This window comes from Lissotriton vulgaris, chromosome 5 (assembly GCF_964263255.1).
Source record: "Lissotriton vulgaris chromosome 5, aLisVul1.2, whole genome shotgun sequence".
Taxonomy (NCBI): Eukaryota; Metazoa; Chordata; class Amphibia; order Caudata; family Salamandridae; genus Lissotriton; species Lissotriton vulgaris.
In genome coordinates, this window is record NC_141693.1 from 817,586,324 (window position 1) to 817,602,228 (window position 15,905).

A 15,905-nucleotide genomic window follows, 5' to 3' on the forward strand; every position below is an offset into this window, starting at 1 on the left:
TAATGAGGGGAATCCCGGGCAGACGCTGGCGTCACCTCTCGGCGCTGCCTGGGGATGCTGGGAAATGTTGTCCTTGTTGGCCGTTCCACTCACGGCGGCGATGCTGAAAAAATCGCGGCCCGTTTCCCTCACGGCAGTGTCCGGGGCTGAGGAGAGCTCACGCCGTTTCCCTCACGGTCGGTAAGTACTGGTGCCCGCAGTCAAGCGCATCCAGAGTTGCATGGGGCGGGAGTGCTAATGAGGGGAATCCCGGGCAGACGCTGGCGTCACCTCTCAGTGCTGCCCGGGGATGCTGGGAAATGTTGTCCTTGATGGCCGTTCCCCTCACGGCGGCAATGCTGAAAAAATCACAGGCCGTTTCCCTCACGGCGGTGTCCGGGGCTGAGGAGAGCTCACGCCGTTTCCCTCATGGCCAGTAAGTACTGGTGCCCCCAGTCAAGCGCGTCCCGCGTTGCGTGGGGTGGGAGCGCTAATGAGGGGAATCCCGGGCAGACGCTGGTGTCACCTCTCGGCGCTGTCCGGGGATGATGGGAAATGTTGTGCTTGATGGCCGTTCACCTCACGGCGGCCATGCTGAAAAAATCGTGGGCCGTTTCCCTCACGGCGGTGTCCGGGGCTGAGGAGAGCTCACGCCGTTTCCCTCATGGCCGGTAAGTACTGGTGCCCCCAGTCAAGCACACAACGTAACGGAACTCCCAGCATCCGAGATGAATCAGATGTGTGGAGTGCAAAGGGGTTGCTGGCTGATGGCTGCAGAGGGGCGCCTGGAGCACAGGCCCCACCCTGCATCGCTGGGGCTGCGGGGGCCTGTGTTACGCCCCTGGTCGGCAAAGCAGATCTGGGAAGCCGAAAGGTGTGTTTGTACAATCATATCACTAATTTGTCAAGAAAGGTAGTCTCTTTGCCTAGCATTATCTCAGATCCATATGCAATGGAAGGTTTAAGTTTAGCCCTAAGTACTGCTCCCAAAGGTTTCAAATTGTAGCCTCAGATGGATCTTGCCAGTGCTGAAAAGGCATAATTAATTGTTTGGGCTTTCCCCTTAATTGTCTTTCTTTGGGGTACAAATGTTCCTCTTGCATCTATTTTTAATTTTATCCCTGTATATACATAGGCAAATGTCTCATTTATAACATTGTTGCCAAGGTACCATTCGCAGTTTTTCTTTTTTGTGCGCAGGTTAAAAGCGATCAATTTGTCTTTTTTGGTATTTAGTGTCAGGCCATTCTATCCTGTGTAAACGCTAAGACAGTTAAGAAGGCATTGAAGTCCTGTTTGTGTCTTGCTAAGTAGTAATCCATCATCTGCATGAAGAATATTTAACAATTGTTGTCCATCCAGGCTCACGGCATGCGCTGTCAGCTCATCCAACTCCGTCGAGAGATCTGCAACCAAAAGCGGTGCTAACACACAGCCTCACTTTAAGCCCATCAATGTTTGAACTTTCTTTGATACATGGGTACCATTTCCAATCTTGATTTTAACCCACGTATCAGAGTATAGTAATCTTGTAGGATGTTAGATGCAATTCCATATCGATGGAGTTTTGCCCATAGACTACTAAGTGGAACACAGTCAAAGGCTGCCTTGAAATCAACGAAGCACATATAAAGCAATGTACCAGTTGCCTTTGCTCTATTCAATATCAGGCCCACCACCATGATGTTGGTTATAGTACTGTGACCCCATAAAACACCAGTTTGATTTGGTGGAAGTCTTCCATTTTTATGTGCCCAAGATTCCAGATCGAGTAGTGAAGAATTTAAGGTCAACATCCAAAAGTGCACATAGATGGTAGATGGTGGGAGAAGATGCTTGTCCACATTTATAAATGGGGTGGATTATTGAGCCCTTCCAGCTTTCGGGGGTAACCTTGTTTGCCAGAATGTTATTACACAGTGACGACAAAAAGGATGCCCACCTAGATAAAGAATGTTTAAAACAAGCCTGTGGTAGTCCATTTGGGCCAGGGGCATAATCTGCGCTTGACTTTTTGTTTACTTTTCCTAACTCCCCTGGAGTATATAAACAGGGTGCCATGGTATCTTTATAAGGCTGATCCAAGCTCATTATATTTCTTTAAAATGTGATTTTATATGCTGAACCCACTCGAACTCGCTAATATTTGCATTATATGCTGGTCCAGTACCTTTCTCGATATTGTTAATGAGTTTCCAAAATCTTTATGAATCATTTGTTTTTGTAGCTTGCATCGATTGAGCCCATAATGTTTCCTGTTTGGATTTTTTATATCTCCAGATCTTCCTTTTTAAATCGACGTCTCTCATTGCGGAAATGCTTTAATAATATAAAATGTATCTCCTAAATTGTGGCGCAACTGCCGCTAAAGCTTGCCTACTTTGGTTTTTATTTTTCGAATATGTAGTAGGAATATGTTAGACCTGGGGGTCTCTAGTTGGCAATGGTATACTCCTTTGATCAAATGAGGGACTCTTTTAAAGTCAGGGAAAGTGGATTACACTCCTGGATAACCCCTGCTCACCCCCTTGGTAGCTTGGCATGAGCAGACAGGCTTATCTCAGAGGCAGTGTGTTAAGCATTTGTGAACACATACAGTAATACAGTGAAAATACTACAGATGGACACCACATTGGTTTGTATAAAAATAAGTGTTCTTTATATAGACTTATGACTAGACCACAAATAACAAAACCCCACAGTACTGTAATCACAAGTACTACTACACGATGGTAGAAGTAATTCAAATATAGGCCATTCACTTACTCAGCCTTTAGCAACAGATAACCCCAACAGGAGTTATTACAACGTCGAGGTCAAAGAGTTCTCAAAGTATGGGGCCCACCGCGAGGTGCGCAGCGTCGGGCCCAGAGTGAAAACAGATTCCAACAGATCAGTACCGTGAAAAGCAAAAATAGAGACAGCTCGCGGCGTCATTGAGATGCGGTGTCGTTTGCACGTTGCAGCGTTGGTTCCTTGCTTCGGGGGAGATGATGCGTCAGTGTCCTGGATGCTTGCAAAGGCAGGGAAGGCATTGGTTCCTGTTAGAAATGGGGGTCTCTATTTGGCATTGTAAGCGCCACTGTCCACATAGGGACCATTCTTCCTAAGTCAGGGCAAGTGGGCTACCCCCTTCGACAACCCCTCCTCAACCCTGTGGTAACGTAGCACGAGCTGTTAGGCCTATCTCAGAGGCAGTGTGTGAAGCGGTTATGATCATGTACAACAAGGCAGTAATGACACCACAAAAGGATACCACTCAAATAGGTATAGAAAATATTATCTTAACAGTTTAACTCAAAACTCTCAAAACGTTTCAACAACTGCAATTCACGTTAACCCGTAGGGACTCAAAAGACAATAACGTATTCACCAAGGCGTGACATTGACTAAGTTCAGGGCTGGGGCCTACGCGACCCGGGGCGCACCAGGTACCTGTCATTGAAATGGGAACACAGCACGCAGCTTCTCGAAGAAGTGGAGACGGTGACAGGCAGACTCCCAGCGACCATAAGTCTCTGCTGCAGAGGTCCGCAGCATTCACCCACAGTGATTAGGCACTCTGGGACAGTTGCACACTCAGCGGCAGCAGCACGTGGCTGTGTCGCCCCGGGCTGGTGGTGGCACTGATTCTCGTCGTGTAGTTCTGTTGTCGGCTCACCGCGGCAGCAGTTCTCTATTAACGGCGGCTGCCCACGAGGTGATAGCAACATTTCTAACCAAGGGGGGACCAGGTGCAGGCACACAGCGGCAGCAGCACTCTCTTAGTTGCGGCGGCCCATGGGACAGATCACGAGGATGCAAAGTTACCAAAGGTGTGAGCGCTCAGTGGCCACAGCTATCTCTTAGCTGCGGCGGCCCACAGGACAAATCACGATGTGGCAAAGTTACCAAAGGCGTGGGCACTCAGTGGCCACAGCTCTCTTATCTGCGGCGGCCCACGGGACAGATCATGATGACGCAAAGTTGAGGAAGGGTGCGGGCACTCAGTGGCAGCAGCTCTCTCTTAGCTGCGGCGTCCCACATGATGATCACGAGGATGCAAAGTTAACAAAAGTGTGAGCACTCAGCAGCCAAAGTTCTCTCACAGCTGCAGCGGCGTACTGGGCAGATCACGATGATGCAAAGTTACCAAAGGTGTGGGCGTTCAGCGGTCACAGCTCTCTCTTAGCTGCAGCGGCCCACAGGACAAACCACGATGTTGCAAAGTTGAAAAGGGTTCAGGCACTCCGCGGCAGCAGCTCTCTTTTAGCTCAAGCGGCCCACAGGATGAGACAGGGTGATGCAGAAGTTGGCAAGGGTGCGAGCACGCAGCGGCAGCAGCTCTCCTTCAGCTGCGGCGGGCCACACAGCAGATCACGGTCTCGACCAGGCTGGCACCACGGTGGACGCTGAGCAGCTACAGCTCTCTTAGCTGCAGCGGTCCACCCAGGTTCAGCGGAAGGCTCGAAGCTGCAGATTCCAGCAGGCTCTCAGCAGCGGCAGATCCATCTCAGCTGCAGTGGCCCAAAGGGATCCTGCAAAAGATTTGAAGTGGCCAATTTAGGCAGGCTCTCAGCGGCGGCAGCTCTCTCTTAGCTGCAGCGGCCCACACAGGGTTAGCAAAAGTTTTAATGATGCCCAGTCCGCGGTCCTCACAGTAGAACTAGAGGCTCCGAATTACCCGACAGAGGTCTCACCGGCAAGTAGAATTCCTCGCACAGGAATTCCGACGGCTAACGGGGTGAAGTCTAATGTCCCTGAAACTTCTGAAGGAGGCGCTCTCGATTTAGGCCCTCTGGTAGTTTCTTCGGCAAGTTTTGTGAAAGTTTTAAAGTCCTTTTCTCTGTCCACTCAGACAGAGTTTCGTCTTGACAACCTGAAGGAACACACCTGGGCAAAGTTCCAGCTCAGCATTTTATACCTAAAAAAGACTTTGTTCTCTAAGGTCGCAAATCACTGTCTCCAGTCAGAACCAGTTTGGTTAGGTCGGAGAGCACTTGGTTTAAAAGGCGGCATCCTGCCCTTTCAGAAATCAGAATGAGGGAGTCTGCTATCAGACATCCAGTGGGAGGTGGAGCCATCTTTCACCTTGCCAAGCACAGCCCTGCTTGGATCAAAGAGTCGCCCCGCCCCATGCTCTGAATACCGAGCTCTCTCTCCAGCCACGTCTGACCCAGTTGGCACTGCTGCCTCAAAACCAGACGGCCAATACACATACTCGCAACAGCCTACAGTAAATTTTAGGCAAGAAACGACCTCATTTCCTGAAGAGGAATTTCACAACATGTGATATATAAATGGTCCATACTAAAAGGTGTCCATCACTGTCCTGAGCATTAACATATCAAACTCGAAGTTCCTATCAGGTTCCTAGTGCCGATATGATGATAGAAGTAATCCTGAATTGGTCCATCCTGGTCGATGAGAACGGATCGTTTCATAGTAGAGATAATGAAATGGAGGGTAACTCCCTATTGGAACAGGCTACACAGATGTAGGCATTATGGTTGTCCTAATTCATACAGTCATTTATATACAGGGAGCATTCGCGCCGTGGCACTTATTAGCAGTGGTACGGCGCCCAGAGCATCTAAATCCAGCCAACAGAAAAAATAGGAAGAGTAGAGGTGAAGGGAGACCCACGCCAATGATGCCAGGTCTAACAGCTCCTAACCGGAGAGGAGGTGACATTACGTTGGCACAGAAACCACGGTTCCTTACGATGTCACAGTGTTGATGAGTTCTTGGCCACCTTCGTCAAGGATCGGCTCTGCGATGATGTCGGTTTCAGAGTCAATGCGGCACAGCAGCAGGCATTGGGCCTGCGTCACAAGTCAGAGCAGCACTCACAACTTATGGCAGGTTACGATGTCACTCACCGGCGTCGATGTTGCAATTTCCTTCTGTAGCAACTAGAACAGCAAGTTCCAGACGCAGGCAAGCAGAAGGGGTGAAGTCTTGTATTCCTCAGACTACAGGCAGGAGGCAAGCTCGAATTCAATCCCTTGGAGAAATATTCTGCAAGATGATGAAAGTTCCTTAAAAGTTCCTTCTCCTTTCCTTGGCAATGAAGAAACCACTGTAGGCCAACCCACCACAGCACACTGGCAGAGGGGAAGTTCAAACTCCTGCAGCCTCCTTCGGTTCTTCTCCTCTGCAAAGGTTCGTCTTGTGTTCCCGGATGTGATCTAAAGTCCTGGGGTCTGGGCCCCAATATTTAAACTGCTAAATCCTTTGTCTTCTGAAGGCAGAGGGTGCCTGTGTCCAGCCCAAACCAGTTCTGGGTGCACTCTGCCAGCGCACAACTTCTTCCTTTGTCAGTGTGGGCCAGGGTCATCAGGCGCACCACAGGAAGTGAAGCCAGCATTGTGGAAGGCAGGCACAGCCGTATTCAGGCCCAGGTGCTACTCCTTCCACCACTCCTTAGGTCGATTGCGCTATTCAGCCTAGTGCTGACTCATCCTGTATCCTAGAGCCCCCCAGCCCCTGTCACTCACAACCAGACATGCAAATCACAACTCTAGGAGAGGCAGGCTGGATGGTTAGGCAAGAAAATACCTACTTTCAAAAAGCGGTATTTTCAAACACAGAATATCAAAACCAACTTCACTAAAATATGTATTTTATCATTCTGAGTTTAGGCACACTAAACTCGATTTCTACCTAGTTCCCTGAGTCAGTTAGGATTATAAGATGTTATAATCAAACTGCCCATTCTTGCCTATGGGAACAGGTATCCTTGTAATAGTGAAAAACGAAATTGTCTGTAATTCACTATCAGGACATGCCACAAACATCGTACATACAATGCACCCTGCCCCTGGGGTACCTTGGGCCTACCTTAGGGGTGACTAACGTTTAAAAAAGGGAAGGTTTAGGGACTGGCAAGTGGGTGCACTTACCAAGTCAACATGGAAGTGCTAGACTGCACACAGGCTCCGCAATGGCAGGCCTGAGACACACTTTACAAGCTACTTCTGTGGGTGGCACAACCAGTGCTGCAAGCCCACCAGCAGCATTTGATTTACAAGCCCTGGGCACACGTGGTGCACTGTACTAGGGTCTGACAAGTAAATCAAATAAGCCAATCGTGAAGTCACTAATGAATAACATCAATTTAACATAGAGAGCATATGCACTTTAGCACTGATCAGCAGTGGTAGAGTGCCCAGAGTCATAAAACAGCCAACAACAGGTCAGAGGAAATACAGGAGGAAGGCAAAAAGTTCAAGGATGACAATGCAAAGAGGGGCAAGTCCAACACAACCCCCTTCCAGCCAAAATGCAGGGTAGACCAATCACTACCTTGATGGGCTTCCCTGCTTTGGGCGATAGAACATGGACCCATGCCTGCAACAGCAGGGGTATATTCCAGTTCTACGCCAATCTGAACTCATTTGGATCCCTCTGTCCCTATTCTCAGGGCCAACCAACAAACCCATGGGGAACCCTTCTCCTAATTGTGGACCCCATTGGTGCAGCACCTAACCTTAGCTTGCTCACGGGTGTGTCCCAACCAACAGACAGCAAGCCACGGTGGCCACTGACAGCGGTCCGAGATGAGACACAGACCATATGTCTCTCAGGGCTCTCAAACCTCAGTGGTGTCAAAGAGCGGGGGCAGTAGCCCCAGGTGCTTGGCACCCTTTGTCCACTCTCCCTCCTGTCAGGTCCGGTATAACATCCTGACACTGACCCACCAGTCCCGGGTCTGTACCCGGCGACTGGACCGGAGACTGTGGTGGGCTTTCCAACACCCGCACCTCCTCCTCGGGGCTCTGTATCCTCCCACCTGGAGCAGTACCCCCTTCCAGAATTGTCAGGGCACCTGTGGTAGGTGTCCTGCACAATTCACCCACCAGTTCAGGAGTTTTATCCTGCAAATGGGATCCCAGCCTAGGGTCTGTACCCTTAGACTGGACAGAGGTCAGAGGTGAGGCTGCCCTCTCCCTGCCCCCTTCCTGGGGCCCTGCACCTTCCAACCAGGAGCGGTGCTCCTAGAAGACAAACCAGTATGGACACTAATTACAGTTGTCCTTCCCTCCAGGTCAGGCAACACCTGAACCTTGCTTCCCAACCCAGGGATGGAACCCTGAGGCTGAGCAAATGCCTGACAAACCAGGACTTCCTGTGGAGTACATAGACCCTCCCCAGGGTGACACATAACTCATGTGTCTTGTGACAGTCTGCCTGGCATAATCTTCTGACTCCTGTCCATCTGGCATTACACGAAGATCCCCAGGACAGAAGTGGTGTCAGCATGGTCACTCTTTGGTGACTCAGCCCTTCTGGCTGGCCCCTGACCCACTGGTTCTTCCACTGGGGGCTTTTTCCCCCTCTCGCCCCTCAATCTGGACTCCAGCCCCCTCTACTTAGAAGTGGCACTGCCAGACACCAGAACTGATGGAGGACTGGTTACACACACTCCCAGCTCACCTAACACGGAGAGATCCCCCTCAACAGACGGTCCATCAGGACGGATTAGGCTCCCTACCTGGTGTTCCCTCAAGGAACCATCCAGTACTGGAGACTGAGGTTGGGGCTTGGAATACAGCCCAGTCTCACTCCTTCTCCTGCGAGATAGGATGTGAGGACCTATAACCTCCTCCCTATAAGGGGACCTAACTGGGCTACTCTGAACCACTTCCACCACTCTGGGTTGGAAGACACCTGCACCATTCCTCATAGGGTCACTCCCCCATGCCTCTCCAGACCCTATGGAATCCACCACAAGGTCTGCCTCCCGTGCAAGCTTCCTAGGATCAGAGAACTCACACTCCAACAGGTGTTGACATAGCTCTGGAAATAGGGACTTACAATATGCTCTCCCACAATTGGATCACAAAGCCCCCTACAAGGGTTAACCAATCTATGATTCACCTCCAAATCCAGTGCCTCTCACACGTACTCCACACCACTCTCTTGAGATTGGCAAGACAGTATCTGACTGTCTCCGTCACTCAACCCACACTTTTCTGGGCGGTCTTCACACTCACATACCAGGACTTTAACCCAGGGAGAACCCCTCTTCCTGCACCTCTCATCTAGCATCAGCAGAGTGTCCCTCCCACCACTAGGACCATGAACCCCTGTGTCAGTTTCCCCATTCTCCTCAGGGACACTGCGCACCACTGGAGCTACCTCATGTCCTTGAACCCCCTGGTGTATGGTAACCCCTCCTTCAAATCAGGTGCCAAATCTCTGGGTGTATGTACTATTCCCTCAGCACTAGAAAATTCTATTTTGCTGACACCATCTGAGCTGGATTCCACCTCCAACTCAGCAAAGCTCATTTCCGGAGCTTTACAAATTTCTGCTTCGTGGGCTAAGGCTCTTCTGCCCTGATCAAGCTTTCTCAGCTCCTCATCTCTCTCTCTCAGCCTCTGGTCACGAGCCAGAAACCAGGCATCTTTTTCTGTTTCCTCCTCACTTTTAGCCCCTTCGATGCTCATGACGGAACGGTTCCGTCATGAGCATCGGTCGAGCTGTGCTAATGACGGAACCATTCCGTCATGACCACGCCCGTTTTCATTAGGGCCCAGCACCGGCGGTAAATCTGCACCGCACGGATGAGGTTAGAGAACTCCTCCTCCTTAAAATCAACTGGTAGTGTTGCCTTCCAGCGGGGTAACTCATACTGAAATAGGGATGCCTCTAGATCCTCCCTGGACCTTCTCTTCACAGGCAGCCCCCTTTCCTGGCAAAACACACGTAGCTCCTTCATTGGGTAGACAAACATGTGTCAGAAGTTGAGTTCCATTTTGCAACAACTAACCAGAGTCCTAATATCAAAAATACTTTCAGGAGGACACCAGAAAACAGAAAAACAGTATGTGGTTGTGTTTGGTCTGCACTCACTAGTAGTGTACACCAATCACTGTATATGAGTCACAAATGCAAGTCCGAATCCTCACCGCTGAACACCAATGTTAGAGATGGGAGTCTCTAGTTGGCAATGGTATACATAGGCTTTCCTGTTTTCGGTTTCTATTTTTGGTAAATTCTGGTGGGGTTTTCAAGTGATTTCTATACCTTAAAAAAACAGTGGTTATCAGTGGTTACCCATTTTTGCGCCATTAACAACTATAGAAACAGTGTTTTTCCGGTGTATATCGAATGTTTTGCTTTTATTATTTCTTGCTTTCTGCACTGATAGCTCATGGTATATAGACAGTGTAAGCATAGTGTATATGAGGTCCAAATAGATTTTTGCAAATTAAGCTTATTGTAGTACACCATACAATACTTCTTCAGTGAGTCTTTGGTCATGTGCGCTCGCTCTTTCCTTCCCATGTAAACTTTTGTGAAAAGGCCCTCTCAACATTAGCACTTGTGATGGGCAATGCCAAAACAGCCAGTGCAAAATTTTTTAAGTCTGTCCAGTGATATAGCTTTCCATGACAATACTGGTTCACTTTAAGATTGTGATTCTCAGGGCAGGGTCTGCAATGTTTGCGCTGATCTGGGCGCTTATGCCCTCAGAGTTATTGAAGCAGTCAAAAATGAAGCAGCACTATTGAAACTACAGAGGAAATTCCCTTTTACAGAAGGGATCTAGAACAGAATACCACAATGAGGTTCAAATGCCATTAGTGGTGAAGGGACATATCTATGCATCATTGCAAGGCATTTTTCATACATTGTAAAATCAATATTCCTGAATTGCTCTTCAACATTGCTTTGCTTACCAAGTGGCAAGCACTCTAACATGGAACATGTTGAAGTGACAGTCACTAAAGGTGTCACCCAGCCTACTCTCAAGGAGATGTTTCACATCTGCACCAATTATGCTGAACACTTGGCAGACAAGGGTGTTTTCAGACTCTAGTTTTTTTTATTATGTTCACTACAGCAGTTATATTTTCCTATAAAAATCTAAGAATGCAGTAGAGTGTACTTTTTTCACATCACTATCAATATGTGCCCAAAGATCCTCACAGTTCTTGCCTTTGGCATTATCACTCAGCAAAACATCTGTAAACTGTTGCCACATGGATAATCTAGCATGCATAGCCCCTTGGACTGAGAACCATCAGCTAAGGGACACAGTTAGAATGACTCTTTCTTTGATGCCACACAAACCACAAAATGATAAATATTTGTGTTTTAGTTCCTATGCATAAGAAAACAGTGCACCTAGAAAGGACTAAAAAGTCAATAACATTCTTCATGAACTCTGAAGATTGTAAAGATGCTTTCAGCATATCATCTAACAAGTGGCAAGGATCTCTTACAGGGTGCACTTCAGCTGAGGTATCAATTTTGCCAGGTCATCACACAACTTTTCATATACGTAGCTGAATCACTGCAAACACAAACAATATCACTCCAATCTTTGTGGAACTTGGAAAGAACTTTTTTTGCAGAGCATTCCAAGTGACACTGGGTTCCATGTTTTCCAAAGGTCTGGTGTCATGATTTATCCACTATCCCAGATGCTTGGTGATAGCGCTCTTCACATATACTTGTCACTATACTTTGCATTGCATGTTTAAAGCTTGAGGTGTTGGCAATTTACCTACAATCAATACTGACTACTAGAAACTGGGGGCTGCTGTATTAAGAGGTTTTACCCATTCTCGGTGGGTAAATGTGATGACACATATGGAAAGATTCTATGAAACCAGCCATTTTACCCATCAGTGAAAGAATCAAGCACAGCCAAAATATCAAATATGATTTTGATATTTCCCGATTCTCTACATTTTATAAAATAATTAAACAAGACCTAAAACATGCTTCTTAACCCTACATCTTTAGACCAAAGACCAAAACTGAAAACACCAAAAGGAAGAAGAAACAATATTTTAGTGGCATCCCTAAACAAAAAAACTCAAGCAGAATAATGTTGCCAAGACTTTCTTACTGCTAGCTTGTATAACAAAGTTTCATTTATTGGCCCCTGAAAGAAGAAATAAAATGTCTCTTTCACTCTCTTTTTCCTTTCTTTGAATGGCATTTAGTTTGCGGCTTGCAGGTGTTTTTTCAGTGTTTATATGTTTTCACTGGTGAGGGCTATTTCACTTTCAGTGGGGTTTTATCAGTTATTATAGGTTTAAACCTCCTCCTTAGACTCAGTTGGTAGTGTTGCCTTCCAGCAGGGTAACTCATACTGAAATAGGGATGCCTCTAGATCCTCTGTGGACCTTCTCTTCACAGGCAGCCCTCTTTCCTGGCAAAACACACGTAGCTCCTTCATTGTGTAGACAAATATGTGCCAGAAGTTGAGTTCCATTTTGCAACAACTAACCAGAGTCCTAGTATCAAAAATACTTCCAGGAGGACACCAGAAAACAGAAAAACAGTATGGGGTTGCTTTTGGTCTGCACTCACTAGTAGTGTACACCAATCACTGAATATGAGTAAAAAATGCAAGTCCGAATCCTCACCGCTGAACACCAATGTTATAGATGGGGGTCTCTAGTTGGCAATGGTAGACACCTTTGACAAAATAGGGACCCTTGCTTTTAAGTCGGGGAAAGGAGATTACACTCCCTAATAACCCCTTGGTAGCTTGGCACGAGCAGACAGGCTTATCTCAGAGGCAGTGTGTTAAGCATTTGTGAACACATACAGTAATACAGGGAAAACACTACAGATGGACACCACACCGGGTTATTAAAAATAAGTATTCTTTATATAGACTGATCACAAGACTACAAACAACAAAAATCCACAATACTTTAATAAAAAGTAATACTACCAGATAGTAGAAGTAATTCAAAAATAAGTCATTCACTTATTCAGTCTTTAGCATTAGATAACCCCAACGGAAGTTATCACGACGTCTAGGTCAAAGACTTCCCAAAGTACGGTGCCGACCACGAGGGGCGCAGCATTGGGCCCAAGATCAAAACAGACCCCACAGAACAGTACCTTGGAAAGCAAAACAAAGACAGCTCACGGCGTCTGGGAGATGCGGTGTCGTTGGCGGTTTGCAGCGTTGGTTCCTTGCTTCGGGGGAGATGATGAGTCGGTGTCCTGGATGCTTGCATAGGCAGGGGAGGCATCAGTTCCCGACCAAAGATGAGGGGACGTTAGGATGGCACCAAAACCACGGTTCCTTACAAGGTCACGGTGTTGATGAGTTCTTGGCCACCTTCGCCGAGGGTAGGCTCCGCGATGATGTCGGCTCTGGGGTCGATACAGAACACCAGCAGGCGTCGGTCTACGGATACAAGTCGGAGCAGCCCTCATGACTTTCATGCAGATTGCAGAGACGTTCGCTGGCGTTCGTGTTACTGATTCCTTCTGTAGCAACTGAAACAGGAAGTTCCAGAAGCAAGCAAACAGAAGGGGTGAAGTCTTTTGTATCCCTGAGACTTCAGACAGGAGGCACGCTCAGTTCAAGCCCTTGGAGAAATATTCTACAAGATGATGAAAGTTCTGTAAAATTTTCTTCTCCTTTCCTCGGCAATGAAGACACCCCTGCAGGCCAACCCAACAACAGCACGCTGGCAGAGGGGCAGTCCAAACTCCTGCAGCTTCCTTTGGTTCTTCTCCTCGGCAAAGGTATGTCTTGTGTTCCCAGAAGTGATCTAACTTCTTGGGGTCTGGGTCCCCATATTTATACTCAGAAATACTTTATCTTCTGAAGGAAGAGGGTCTAGAATGTTAAAATCAACTTCACTAAAAGATGCATTTTATCATTCTAAGTCAGGCATACTAACTCGAATCTCTACCTCGTCCCCCGGGTCAGTTAGAATTATAAGATGTTATAATCAAAACCGCCAGTTCTGGCCTATGGGAACAGGTAGCCTTGCAATATTGAAAAACAAAATAGGTTGTAATTCACTATCAGGTCATGCCACGAACATCAGGACATGTCCTACCTTTTACATACAACGTACCCTGCCCGTAGACCTACCGTAGGGGTGACTGCTATGCAGAGAAGGGAAGGTTTAAGGACTGGCGAGTGGGTGCACTCGCCTAGTCGACACGACAGTCCCAGACTGCGTACGGGCTCTGCAGTGGCAGGCCAGAGTTAGACTTTCCGGGCTGCGTTGGTTGCTGCAAGCTCACCAGCAGCATTTGATTTACAAGCACAGGGCACACCCGGTGCACAATACGAGGGTTTGACAGTAAATCAAACAAGTCAGTCATGGAGTCAATAATCAAAACATCATATTAACATAAAGAGCATATGCACTATAGCACTGATCAGCAGTGGTAAAGTGCCCAGAGTCATAAAAGCAACTAAAACAGGTCAGAGTTCAAGTTCATGGATGACCCTGCAAAAAGAGCCAAGTCCAACAACTATATTTTAAAACTAGTTGTTTTGCATACCACTGTCTAGGCAACCTAGTAGTATGTTAGAATTTAATAATGTTATTCAGTCGGATGAGGAGTGGGTGTTATATTCTGTATAGGTACCCTAATATAGGCCCGGGTAACATCATAACCCTTCACCTATATTTTTCCCTACCTTTCACTACATACATAATATAGCCTTATAGCCCGCCGTAGCGGGCTATACCGGCTATTAAAGGCCCGCTGAATCGTTAAAGGCCCGAGCCGAGCTAGAGGGCAGAATGTTCTAACAAATTAAACAAAGGGTTCTCGAAGCTCAAGGGGATATAAATCCCCTCGAACTTCGAGAAGGTTTTGTAGAACATTGGAATGTTGCTCTGCGGGCCTTTACCGACCCGTAGAAGCAGGGAGCACTCCATTGTCTGCAATGGAGCTCCCAACATTCCAATGTTCTAAGGGGCTTTAGGATTGACCCTTTACCTAGTTACAGTACTGCTCACAGTACCTGGAGTTTTCTCTGAACAATAGCCTCATACTTTATGCATGAGGATTCATGAGGATTATTGGAAACTCAGCTGGACCTACATTTACTGCATAATATCTATGTACAAGGTTCATCCCCGACGTCATCCCAAGTCCGAGAATGGCACAGCAAGGTAGAACCCCTGGGGAGACCTCTGGGTATAAATACATCACATCTTGCTGAGATCGAGAGAGGAGATCAGGACTTCCCTGCCAACACACTGACGTGAGATGCTGAGGTTCCTGCATGCAGACACTCCAGCTCGCAGTGGTCTGAACATCCCTTGCAGGGTGTCCAGCTCGAGACCAAGATGAGGACCCACAGTCTCAGACTTCAGGTAATGGGGTTAACTTTATCCTAGAAGTATTCTTGGCTTTACACCTACTGACATGCCAGGTACACTTAGGTATATCTAGTTAGGGTTGCATCGCACTAGTACGCATTTTACTGTCATGTATTTTATATACTTGCCTGTATTCATGGTTTTGGCAAAATGGCAGAAATCTACATCCCTTTTACCATTCTAGTGCTTCTAGTAATTTATATATGTTTCTGTCTGATGATTGTTTCAGCACACTTTTCTTACACTAGAGTAACGACTGTTCTATAAATGCTTATTGAAAACGTCCCTACCGTTTATTCTGTGTACCTTTCTGAGACTAAGTGAGCACGAGTGACTGAGCGAAAAGTAGTGCACTGTTTCCACGGTCCTGAGGGATCAGGGTTTTCATGTTCGATAGTTGCCACAAACTATTCTTTCCTTGGTAAAAAGAGTTTCTAGTGTCACTGTGAGCCAGCTGGCACACAGGCTAACATCCGCAGTGGGGGTGTCTGGAATCAGTCTGGACACAAGGCATATACAGTGTATGTTGTCTAAACGCGCAGATCCTATGTAGGTTTTAAACGAGCTAGAAGAGAGTTCTTGATAGAGGGAGGTCAGAGTGTTCTCTAGTGGCTGTTTCCACTCATATTAAAGTAACGCAGAGGATTAAGATGCCTGCTGCAAAGAACATGTCCTTGTGTGTTCATAGGTTTACAGGCAACAATTAAAATGTAAAGGTAACTTTGGTGATTAATACTCCTGCTGGAGAGAGGGATTAGAGTTTTATCTAGTGGCTGTTTCAACTCATACTACCGTAGCACAGATGATTGAGATGCCTGCTGCAAAGAA